The sequence below is a fragment of the Mixophyes fleayi genome, chromosome 1 (genome assembly GCF_038048845.1).
Source record: "Mixophyes fleayi isolate aMixFle1 chromosome 1, aMixFle1.hap1, whole genome shotgun sequence".
Lineage (NCBI taxonomy): Eukaryota > Metazoa > Chordata > Amphibia > Anura > Limnodynastidae > Mixophyes > Mixophyes fleayi.
In genome coordinates, this window is record NC_134402.1 from 137,637,297 (window position 1) to 137,649,416 (window position 12,120).

Here is a 12,120-nt window from a genome sequence, read left to right on the forward strand (position 1 = left end):
ACAATTTGCCTGAAAATTCTACAGACAAGTCTGCTTGTCTTCCTCTTTATCAATGACTCTTAGCAATTGAGCACTCGTCTTTGGGTGTATATTACACCCAAACATTAGTGAAAATTAGGAAAAATACAGTTTAATCCCTGATAGGCCCTCCACCATCCTTTACATGTTAATAGTAGGATTGGTTGGAGTTATGGTCAAGGTCACAAATTTTTTTGACAAATCCTTCAAACCAGCCCAGATGTCAAACTGTTGTGGTCTGCCACCTGTGTCATCCCTGCTTGTGTTTGGAAAGTGCATATTGGTGCCAGAACCTCACGTGCCAGAACTGCTCCCACTGGTGCCACACTGCTGCAGGACTTACACAATCAACCGCATCCTCATCGTCGGATACCCAAATCCCCCCCACATCCTCTTCTAAAGACAAAGTGTCATCCTCACTTGGTGTATCACCGGCTACACTCGGGCTGTTCAGGCACACATCAGCAGAACTGCTGAAAGGGCCCTTCTTTATGGGTACACTAACAGAATGCTCACGATTAGACATCCCACGGTTGGATGGACTCTCAACAGGGATTGGTGTCATTGGTGATTCAGAGCAAACATTATCCTCTAATGCCTTACTGTTATCTTGCAGCTCGGCTTTGACGCGTAACAGTAGTTGTGCACCACTTGTAGGCTCGGTAACATTTTTGGATCTGCCACTAATAGCCAAAGGGGAAGGCCTCATTCTCTCTTTGCCACAGCGTGTGTAGAATGGCATGTTGGCAATTTTTTTCTATCGGCACTTAACTTTTGCTCAGTAACACTTCTTTTTCACTTCAACACAGTAAAATTTTTTTGGGGGTTTTGCTTTTTGGACTGATTTTGAAACACTGTGTAGTTTGACACGCCTTGCCCAGATGACGTACTGGGAACACTAACATCAGGATTGGTGACAGAACCTGGTTGCTCAATCTGATCATATGTGGACTGCTTTAAATCCATTCTGAGCGCAAAGCACTTGTAGTGGTAAAAATTATTTGTTAAGATACTGCTGACAAATATGACTTTTGACAGCCAGAAATATTTATGAACAATTAGGGGGGACACCCCAAAAGCACTGGGAAGTGCTAAAAATTAGTTGGTAGATACTGCTGACAGATATGACTTTTGACAGCCAGAAATAGTTATGCACAATTATGGGGGACACCCCAAAAGCACTGAGGAGTGCTAAAAAATTATTTGGTAGATACTGCTGACAGATATGACTTTTGACAGCCAGAAATATTTATGCACAATTATGGGGGACACCCCAAAAGCACTGAGGAGTGCTTAAAATTAGTTGGTAGATACTGCTGACAGATATGACTTTTGACAGCCAGAAATATTTATGCACAATTATGGGGGACACCCCAAAAGCACTGAGGAGTGCTAAAAATTATTTGGTAGATACTGCTGACAGATATGACTTTTCACAGCCAGAAATATTTATGCACAATTATAAGGGACACCCCAAAAGCACTGGGGAGTGCCAAATATAACAAAAAAAATAATAAACCTCTATCCTCCTCTCTTTTCTAGCGATTTTTTTAGAGCAATTGCAAGAAGAATATTGGATTCTCTGTCCCTGCTCTAATCAGCCTGTGACTACACCCTGCTCTCTCCCTCTGTCAAATGGCGATGGATTGCTGTGGAGGTGTATATTTATAATGTTGAAGTATCGCGAGAACCGAGCCCCGAGATCCGACGACGTCACGATGGCGTTCGGCGTCAATTTGGATTCGTAGCGGACGGGAGAGTACCGAGCTAGCTACTCAGCTCGGTACTCAGATAGGCAAAGTTCGGGTGGGTTCGGTTCTCGGGGAACCGGACCCGCCCATCTCTAATTAAAAGTCACTGAGGATTTTAGTGACCAAACAGAGTAAAAGCACAGGGCACAGAATTTTGACGTTCGAACATTCTTTATAGTTTACAATAAGGAGTACATTATTACTTCTAAATACACACATTTAAATTTAAAATAAAACAAGTTGCTTTATATGAAATGATCATCAAATTTAAATGTGTTTCACCTTCATTCACAACTATGCATTCCCTAATGGAACACTTTCAAAATAAGGCATGATACACAAATTACTTCACTGCTCACCAAATAAAAAGGTCTATTTTACGTACATTAATGCCAAGTATTATACTAATATAAAACCACTAAACTTAAAATATATTAAAAATATGTAATTTAAAACTAGCAAGTGTACATGTAAAGGTTGCCATATCCTGCTAGGAATAAATATGTTTAACATGTTTGCTATTAACATATGGCTGTGTTCAAGCTATTGCCATCTGTTATCTGCCATTTAAAGCTCCGGAAAGCACCATGCAGTGTTGTTAAGTAAGAGACAGAATCTTATGAATATAGAAAATCTGCATCCACTTCCCCCACCATCATTACGCTTGTGTCTCAAATATCTTCAATACTGTTAAGCTCTTGGAACTTTTACATATGCATTTGTGAATTTTATCCATAGTTTATAAGGACAATACATTTGATTTTACATCTCGTTTCCCCTTAATCTTATAGTAAGATGGAATAATGCCAATGTCCGTGTAATTTATGCTTTAATCAGTCTTGGAGGGACATCTTATTAATATTGTTATTTAAAATAAGATGTGTTCTCGGCTATGTAATTATTTTTTAAATGTGTTTTCCTTTTATCATATACCTTCATTATATTATTATGTTTTGATAATCTCCTTATTTATGACATCATTCAAATCATATCTGTAACACTCACAAGCGTACTCCAACAGTCAGGGGAGAGCTGGCAAATTTTAGCCCAGGTGGCAAGACTCAACTCAGCAGCCTATTAGAAAGGTTTTAAAGGAAAAAATGTAGGTGGCCCAGTGACCCAGCCCAAGGTAACCAACTCTGTGACTGGATTGCCCAGCCCAGCCTACCCCTGCCAACACCGTCTGTGCTATGGCAAGACAGAGAAAGAATATGTGCTTGCAGCATAAAAGAAAACCTTCTAGTCAAGACTATATTCATTATACATTGCATATTATTCTATTTGCACCTGATTATTTAACTAGCTCAATTTGTATAAAATAAATGTATAAAATAAATATTTGCCAGAATGCATATTTTAGTAGTAAAACACCTTTGCCCCAAGCATCAGAAGAGTGGGGTCTGCTACCTGGAACCCCTTCTGGTCAGGAAATAACCCTTCCCTATGATTATCCAGAGTTCTCTGCATATTACAAAGACTTTTGTGAGGAATTTAAAAATTATCCTTTCTTCTATGGCTAATGAGCCATCTCTTAGAGTGGTAACAGGGAGAGTGTTCTAAAGAGCATCATTGGACCTTACCCATGTTGATGGAGGTAGTTTACTATTAAGATATATGTTTGAATGAACATCTCTGTAATTATAATTATGTTGAAACTTTTAGAGACAGCTCTGCTTGGAGAACTTACTTGGAGTTAGCATTCTGGGGCATGATTCATTAAGGATCTTAAATTAAGAAGTTACTTATTTAAGTCTCCTGGACAAAACCATGTTACAATGCAAAGGGTGCAAATTAGTTTTCTGTTTTGCACAAACGTTAAATACTGACTGTTTTTTCATGTAGCACACAAATATCAACTTTAAATTTCAGTGTACAAATAAGCTATCAAGTATTTGTGAGCTACATGCAAAAACAGTCAGTATTTAACTTATGTGCAAAACAGAATACTGATTTGCACCCCTTGTATTGTAACATGGTTTTGTCCAGGAGACTTAAATAAGAAACTTCTTAATTTAAGATCCTTAATGAATCAGGCCCCTGGTTATTAGTAAAAAGGGAGGAATGGATCTTTACCATATGATGATCTTCTAATTTTGAACCTACCTGTTAAAAAGTTCTGACTATCATAAGTGTGTGTGAAATGGCAAACAACAAATGGCTCACTAATAATCAGGTACAATGTTGTAAGAATGGGGCAAAAGGGTAAGCATAAGATAATTCAGAAAAACAGGACATATATGTCCTACTATGTGAACATCAAACCATGGATGTCATTGCTGCAAATCCAGTTTCATGGTTTTATCTAGAGATGGTCACTGACCCCCGTGTTTTGGTTTTGTATTCGGTTTTGGATCTGGATTACTGTCGTGTTTTGGTTTTGGTTTTGCAAAACCGCCCTTGCATGTTTTGGTTTTGGTTTTGTTTGGTTTTGTTTTGCAATTTGTTAAGAAAATTAACATTTATTGGTGCTAAAATAACATAATTTAAGTATTATTTTGAAGCTACATTATTATTAACCTCAGTAACACTAATTTCCATTCATTTTTTTATTAAATTTTGACCCCCCTCCTATGTCACAATATGATTTTCATACACTTGAAAAGAAAAATTGCTGCAGTTCTTGCCAGTGATAACAAAAAGGCCATTGTCATGCCTGGGCATAAGACCAAAAATCCACCTCTTAAGTGTGGAATTATTTTTACACAAATCCTGGCAAGAGTTGTCTATCCATTTGTAGCGTTTTTAAAGCCACATTCAGTAGAGGTAGGGACCTTAACCATCTGGGATCCTCATCCATGTTTCGTCATTTTTCAGCGAGTTCTTGGAAAACTGTTGTGAAAATCAGGAACTTAGGTTAAAAAAAATAACAACAAGCAGTCCAGCATAATCTACCTCCCTTCTCTCATCTACATCCCAGCAACTGCAATCTTCCCCCCCAACACCTTCATAATCAATATCCCCTAAACCAACAATTGGCAGTTAAACAATCCTTTGCAAGAGGAAGCAAGAATTAAACCTGTCACCCAGTCGCAAAGCGGATCACAGACGCCCTGGGTAGTATGCTAGTGTTAGATCTGCGTCCAATGTCTACTATTAATACAGTTGGTTTAAGACATTTAATTGAGGTGTTCTTTCCCTGTTAGCAAATGTCATCACTATACCATTTTTACTAGAAAAGCTAATTCTCTCCTGTCCCGGAAAGTTCCTAAAAATTTAATTATTGGGTGACAAAATGGCATTCTACCCACTGTACACTTAACCACAGATATGTGGACAAGCGGAACTGGGCAAACTAAAGATTATATGACTGTGAAAGCCCACTGGGTTAGTCATTCACCTTCCCCAGCATGGACAGCAGCAGCATGTACCCAGGTACGTCACATTTTTGAAAAGTAGGCTACTCTGTGTATCAGCGGCTTCAGTAAGAGGCATACAGCTGACAAACTGTTCCAAAAACTAAGGGATGTCATTGAAAGATGGCTAATCCTGCTTGCACTCTCGTTAGGATATGTAATTTCTGATTACGATCCCAATATTGGCCAAGCATTACAGTGGGGTTGAATTCCATCACATTTCCTGTTTTGCACACACTATCATCTTGGTGTTACAGAACTTTTTAAAAATGACATGCAGGAGATGCTGTTTGTGTCCAGAAACCTTTAGGGTCAATATCTGGTTTCTGCAACAGCATGTAGGAGAATGCAGCAGCTGCAAGAAGACTAGCATTTGAGGGGAATATACTTTAGTCCAGCGAAGTAGTTACCTGTGAAGAAAGTGCAGACACGGTTAGCTTGAGTCAAGTGATTGCCTTAATAATACATTTTGAAAAGGTGCTATAGAAAATTATAGTGTGCAATAAAACAAAGTAAATGTGCTATCTATATTTTAATTGTAGATTAAATACTTAATTTTCTTTGCAAGGATCCCAGAATTATCAACATCTTGTTTGGACGTCTTCTCCTTCAGTTTCTCTGGCAACTGCTTGTTGTAAAAAAAATTGCTTTCCCAAGACACCCAGTGGTGATGCAGATGAGTCCGCACAACATTTTGATATTTGCTCTGCTGTAAAAGAATTGTCCAAAAATCGTGACAGCTCTGCCATAAATCAACTAGTCATTCCCTTTGGAAGGCCATTATTGCCAATTACATCATACTACACAGACTTCTATGATGGTGGGATGAATTAGTATTGTTTGAGGAAGATTATCACTAAACCCTGCCACCTCTCCTGTTTCGCAGTGAGCTATGGTACAATAAAATGTAACTGCAGATTTTGACCAAGACTGTCAGCCCTATTATTTCTATTTCAGCAATTACAATTAGCAATGGAGCAATGGAGCTCTTCTCTTAGGGTGCTACCTATATAACGCAGCACAATTTGCCTGCAAAATCTACAGACAAGCCTGCTTGTCTTCCTCTTCATCAATGACTCTTAGCAATTGAGCACTCGTCTTTGGGTGCATATTACACCCAAACATTATTAGTGAAAATTAGGAAAAATACAGTTTAATCCCTGATAGGCCCTCTATTAAAGTAATTGTATAGTTTTCAAATAAGCATTGCCCAAGCGCACAAAGTGATTTATCTTAGCAGATGTAACAAGTTAACAATTCAATACGTGATTGTAATATAATACAGTACAGTACAGCCAATACCAAAAGATAAATACATACCGCTGCAATCGCTGCGCTTCCACGGGTCCCAGTGAACAGTATATCTGTTTAGATAACTGTGGTCAGAGTAGACTGAACACTACATGAGAGCTACTGCTTATATGCAAACAGAGATACAGTGAAACAATGCAGGTGGTATAGCTTGCTTCTATTGGTCCAGGCATCAGGAGGGTCCAGGGGGTTACACATCATAGGCTGATTCAATCTAAGGAATCCAAAGGTGGGGGTCTCTCCAGGGGATGAGCTCTGTTCTTTTCGCCAAACTGCTTTGTTCTTCCCACCAAACTCCAAGTACAATCAGTCCATTTGCATTTGACAGTTAATATCATATTAAAGGTGTATTCCCTAACATCAATAACTAGAGTATGCAATGTGCGATCTCTTCGCCGAATGCACCGAACAGCTGCTGATGTAAAGGGATTAATATGATATTAGACATGACACCTTTCCTATTAGCTTAACCTTAAATATCACTGAAGTGTACATATAATCATATTATATAAACTAATAATAAACCAAATACTATCTGATCATAAATTACAGTGTAACGGACTAGCATGAATATGAATTATATAAATAACTAAATTTTGTAATGCGAGTGTGTACGTGCGTATTTTACCGTGCGATCGCACCACGCGCTGTGTTAGGTGGCGTACGGATCTGTGTTACATGGCGTACGAATCGCAATCGCACGGCAAAACAATATTAACCAATATACTTTAGTTCATCCAATTATACGACTTCGACAGTTCCACCCTTTGATAGTATAATAAACTATCACCTTAAAGATGTTATATGCAGGATCTCAGTACCACGTTTCATTGTTATGTAATGCAAGTCCCCCTTAGGGTATGACCACGCTGTTTGTAGATCTAAACAAGTTATCATAAAAGAGAGTCTTAATCTTCAAAACAATTTCTTCTTTTACTATAGACCGTACACTTCTGGAGCTTGGAGATAACCATTTGTATGCTCTTCAAGGGTGCAATAAAACACTTAATACATTATTTGGAAAGGTACAAAGTACAATAGAACTTGTATCAGCTATACAGAATAATCTACTACAGTTCTTCAAGTTTAACAGGTTCATTTGTCCAACGCATGTCTTTAAGCTCAGAATACATTTAAACACTTCATGTTCATCAATAGCATCATCCTATGTCTATCAATAATGTCATATACAACCTCCTTTAGCTTGCGTTAATATACACACTCCTAATAATGTCATCAGTTCTTTTCATCAACACTTGTGGGCGGGCTATTGTCTGTTCGTTCTTCCCAGTCTCCCAATACTCAGATTTTAACAGTGATCAGCTTGTAAACTATTGGGAGACTCCAGACTAAGGGACCTAGGTGTTGTACTTTTCCCCTAGTGACCTCTCACCCATAATTCGGGTACCTCAAGAATATTTAGTGGAAAGAGAACTAATCCTACTTGATATAATCACTGAGGCACGTGTGAGCACGCCCAGCATTTTGATTGGTCTAAAACCTTACCCTCCCAAGAATGATAATCATTCTCAAGGATGCCTGCTCAAGTCTGAATATTACTGGACTGGCATCGCTGGGTTTACCTCCTTTTAACTATGTGGTCAACGTACTTACGGATGTAATGCTACTCAGACAATAGCCCCTCACACTTTCTCCAAGCTCCAGAGTTTCCAAATTTTCCTTTACCCCTGAATTGAATAGAGTAATTGGCTGGACCGATTATGCTACTAACTTCTCCTTCATCCCCAACTCCTCAATATCATTACCTGAACCAGCCTCTGTCACCTGTCAATAATCAAAATAATTGACCGTCCTGAAAAGAAAATGTGATGAGAGAAACACAGAACAGGAAAACTACAACGTCATGATGGACAGCTGTATTAGCCTTTGGCTCAGGTGCTACGAACTGCATTTGAGGCCTTCCAGAACAGATTCATGAGTGCCTTTGGACCCCTCTCTGAGTGTTGGCTCTTCTGCATTGGGTGGAATGGGTATCAGTGTCTCTGCTACTTTTGGTGCTGGTAGCTTACACCTGGTACCTGTCTGTCAAATAACCTGTGCCTAAGAACTTTACTGTTCCACAACTTACTCTCTCGGTCCAACATCCTGACAGTTAATGTAACCCTTCAGGAAACAGTGTTCTGAACGTTCTCGGTTGCTGTCTCACTATTTACCTTCCCTCTCAAGGTCTAAACTAGTCTATAGTTACAAATTCATCTCAAGAGGGGTCAAGAGCATTTCAAAAATCGACAGGTTAAGAGGCAGCTCAGGAGTGGCATTGATAGTGTGGAGGATTAGTGGCTAAAGCTATCAGCCACTTCAATCAAGTTCCAACTCTCATTCTATTCAATTCGTTCTAATTAGTACCGTTACTTTATGGTCACACTGGTTTGTGGCTAATCAAAAGCATGTAATTTGTTACCACTACTCATATGTTATACATTTATTATCAATAACATGAATACCCCTATCACCTATTATAACTCTAGGGCTATCACATTGAATAACAAAAGGTTTGAGTTTGACACAGTAATACATTAGACACATTTCAATACACCTTTACCCAGACATATTTCATTGGTACACCATTGTATACTTGAGAATCCTGCATGGTGGCAATTGGATGACGTTGATTTGTTTCACCTGGAGAAATTCTTCAGGTAACCCAAATCTTCATATATTAACTAATATGTGTATGTGTGCATGTATGTGTGTGTGTGTGTGTGTTCACATTTTAAAACAAAAACAATACAACAAAAAAACAAAACAAAACATAAATTTGTCAGCTATCACCTAAAACCCTGCTGTCTATTTGACAGCTATGTTCGCCCTGGTGTGACACCCGTGTATGGTCGTGTATGTGTGTGTGGACTTTACTAGCAGCTACTTCAGTTGGTAACTGTGTCATTGTGTAAAGTCCTCTATGTAGTGTCCTATTCATGTGCTGGTATTGCTATAAAAAGATTTTTCAGTCAACTCAACATCGCCCGCTAGACTAGAAAAATGCTGAAGGCCAATGTATATCAATCGATTTTCCCTCTGCCAACTCACATGCCCTTCTCAGTACCTCATATTCAGCTACTTGACTAAGTGTTACGAGCCACGGTGGTGCCCAGTCGCCGCGACTCACTCACCTGCGTCCCGGCCGTCGCTATGACGGCAATGAACCTATGTCGGGTGCGTGCGCACACCAGCGCTACTAGCCTGTGGGCTGATTAATACATTAGTGTAATTATTCAAGGGGGCTGTGTATTGTCAGAGCCAGGCTCTGATTGGCTACTGACAGTATTTAAGGCAATGAGGCCTGCTGCCTCATTACCGGTTATAGCTTCTGCTCTCCAGTCTGCTGACCTGCTTTGTTCCTGTTCCTGTCTTTTGAACTTCTTCTGATTTCCTGTGTATGACCCTTGGCTTTGATTTGGACTTTGCTTGTGTTCCTGTGACCCTGACCTCTGGCCTGTTTACCGTTTCTTCTGTCTGCTTGTGACCCCTGACCCGGCTTGTTAACTGGAATTGCTACCTGCTGCCGGCCCTTGACCTCTGCGTGGACCTCACCCCGCTTGCCTGGGTTTTCCCCAGCCGGTATGAACACCTGATTGGCAGAGTAGATTCCGGGTTGTGTTGTGCCGGCTAGAGGGGTTCCTAACATTATAACCGGCCCACACACTGAGACGAGGTTGTGATGGATGGAAGCGGATCCACACTGTCTCCGGCGCAAGCCTTAGCAGGCCATGTTGAGTCCTTGTACCAGATGATCCAGGGATTGGCTGAGCGTTTGTCCGTTCAGGAGGAACTTGCAAAAACCTCGCAATCCACTCCAGATTCCACCTGTGAACCCAAAATGAATTTACCAGACCGGTTCTCCGGAAATAGATCCCTGTTCCGGAATTTCAGGGAGAGCTGCAAGCTCTATTTTCGGTTGAGACCCCGCTCCTCCGGTTCAGAGCAGCAAAGAGTCGGGATTATCATTTCCCTTCTACAGGGTGACCCCCAGTCCTGGGCTTTTTCCTTGCCGCAGACCAGTCCCTCCATGCAGTCAGTAGATGCTTTCTTCGAGGCATTAGGTCTACTATATGATGACCCGGACCGTATGGCCTCCACTGAAGCTCATCTACGAGCCTTGAAACAAGGCCGACGGACGGCAGAGGAATACTGCACTGAATTTCGTAGATGGTCACCTGATAGTGGATGGAATGACCCCGCCTTACGTAGTTAGTTCCGTCTAGGCCTGTCGGAACAGATTAAAGACTCTTTGGTACAATACCCGACTCCTACCTCATTGGAGGACCTGATGCACCTCGCCATTAAAATTGACAGAAGAATTAAGGAACGCAAGTCTGAGAAGGAGGCATCTTCTCTTCCATCTGCCTTGATTTCTGTTGTCACGTATGACGAGGAGCCTATGCAACTAGGAGCGTATCGTCTATCCCCTGAGGAAAGAGACAGGGGGCGATCACAAGGCCTATGTCTTTATTGTGGCACTAAGGGCCACTTCTCCCGTTTCTGCCCTAATAAGCCGGGAAAAGAGCATACCTAGGGAACGAAGGGAAGGTTCACCTAATTCTGCAAATTGTTTCCTCAAAAAATGCTGTGTTAATGCCTGCACAACTCAATTCTAGTGCCAGTTCGGTGAACCTATCGGCCTTCATTGATAGTGGAGCTGCAGGCAACTTCCTTGACATCGAGTTTGCCCGCTCTGCTGGAATTCCGCGGATTAAACTCAAATCTGCCATTACGGTATGTGGCTTAGATGGTAGTCCATTGCCAGGCGGCAAGATTACCTGGGAGACCCCGCTACTATAATTGAACATTGGAGCTCTCCACTCGGAATCCATAGTCTTCTTCCTTATCGAATGTCCGTCAGTATCTATGATTCTGGGCCACCCCTGTCTATCCCGCCATAACCCTGTCATGGATTGGGTAAAAGGAGAAATTGTCCAGTGGAGCTCTTATTGTACACAGTCTTGCTTGACACTACCTTTGCGTGTGCTTCAGCCTATTCCGGAGCAGCTTCCTTCACAGTATCATGGGTTCTGGGATGTTTTCTCCAAAAAGGCTGCTGACACTCTAACACCGCACCGGGAATTCGACTGTGCCATCGAGCTCATTCCGGGTTCTAAATTACCCAAGGGACGCTTGTACTCTCTCTCCGGTCCAGAGACCAAATCCATGCAGGAATACATTGACGAAAACCTGGAGAAAGGCTTCATCAGGCCATCCAAGTCCCCAGTAGGAGCAGGATGCTTCTTTGTATCCAAGAAGGACGGTGGACTCAGACCCTGTATCGACTACCGAGGGCTGAATCTCATTACGGTTAAGAACACCTATCCCCTTCCTCTCATCTCCGTACTTTTTGACCAATTAAGAGGGGCAACTATCTTCACAAAGATTGATCTTCGTGGTGCCTATAACCTCATACGTATTAGAGCAGGTGATGAGTGGAAGACGGCATTCAACACGCTCTCGGGCCACTACGAAAATCTGGTCATGCCGTTTGGCCTTAGTAATGCCCCTGCAGTATTCCAGGATTTGATTAATGAGGTGTTGCGTGAGTTTCTGGGACACTTCGTTATTGTCTACTTGGATGACATCCTCATATATTCAGAATCGTTGTCAGTACACCAGGGTCATGTCAGACAAGTCTTACAGAAATTGCGGGAACACCATCTCTACGCTAAACTCGAGAA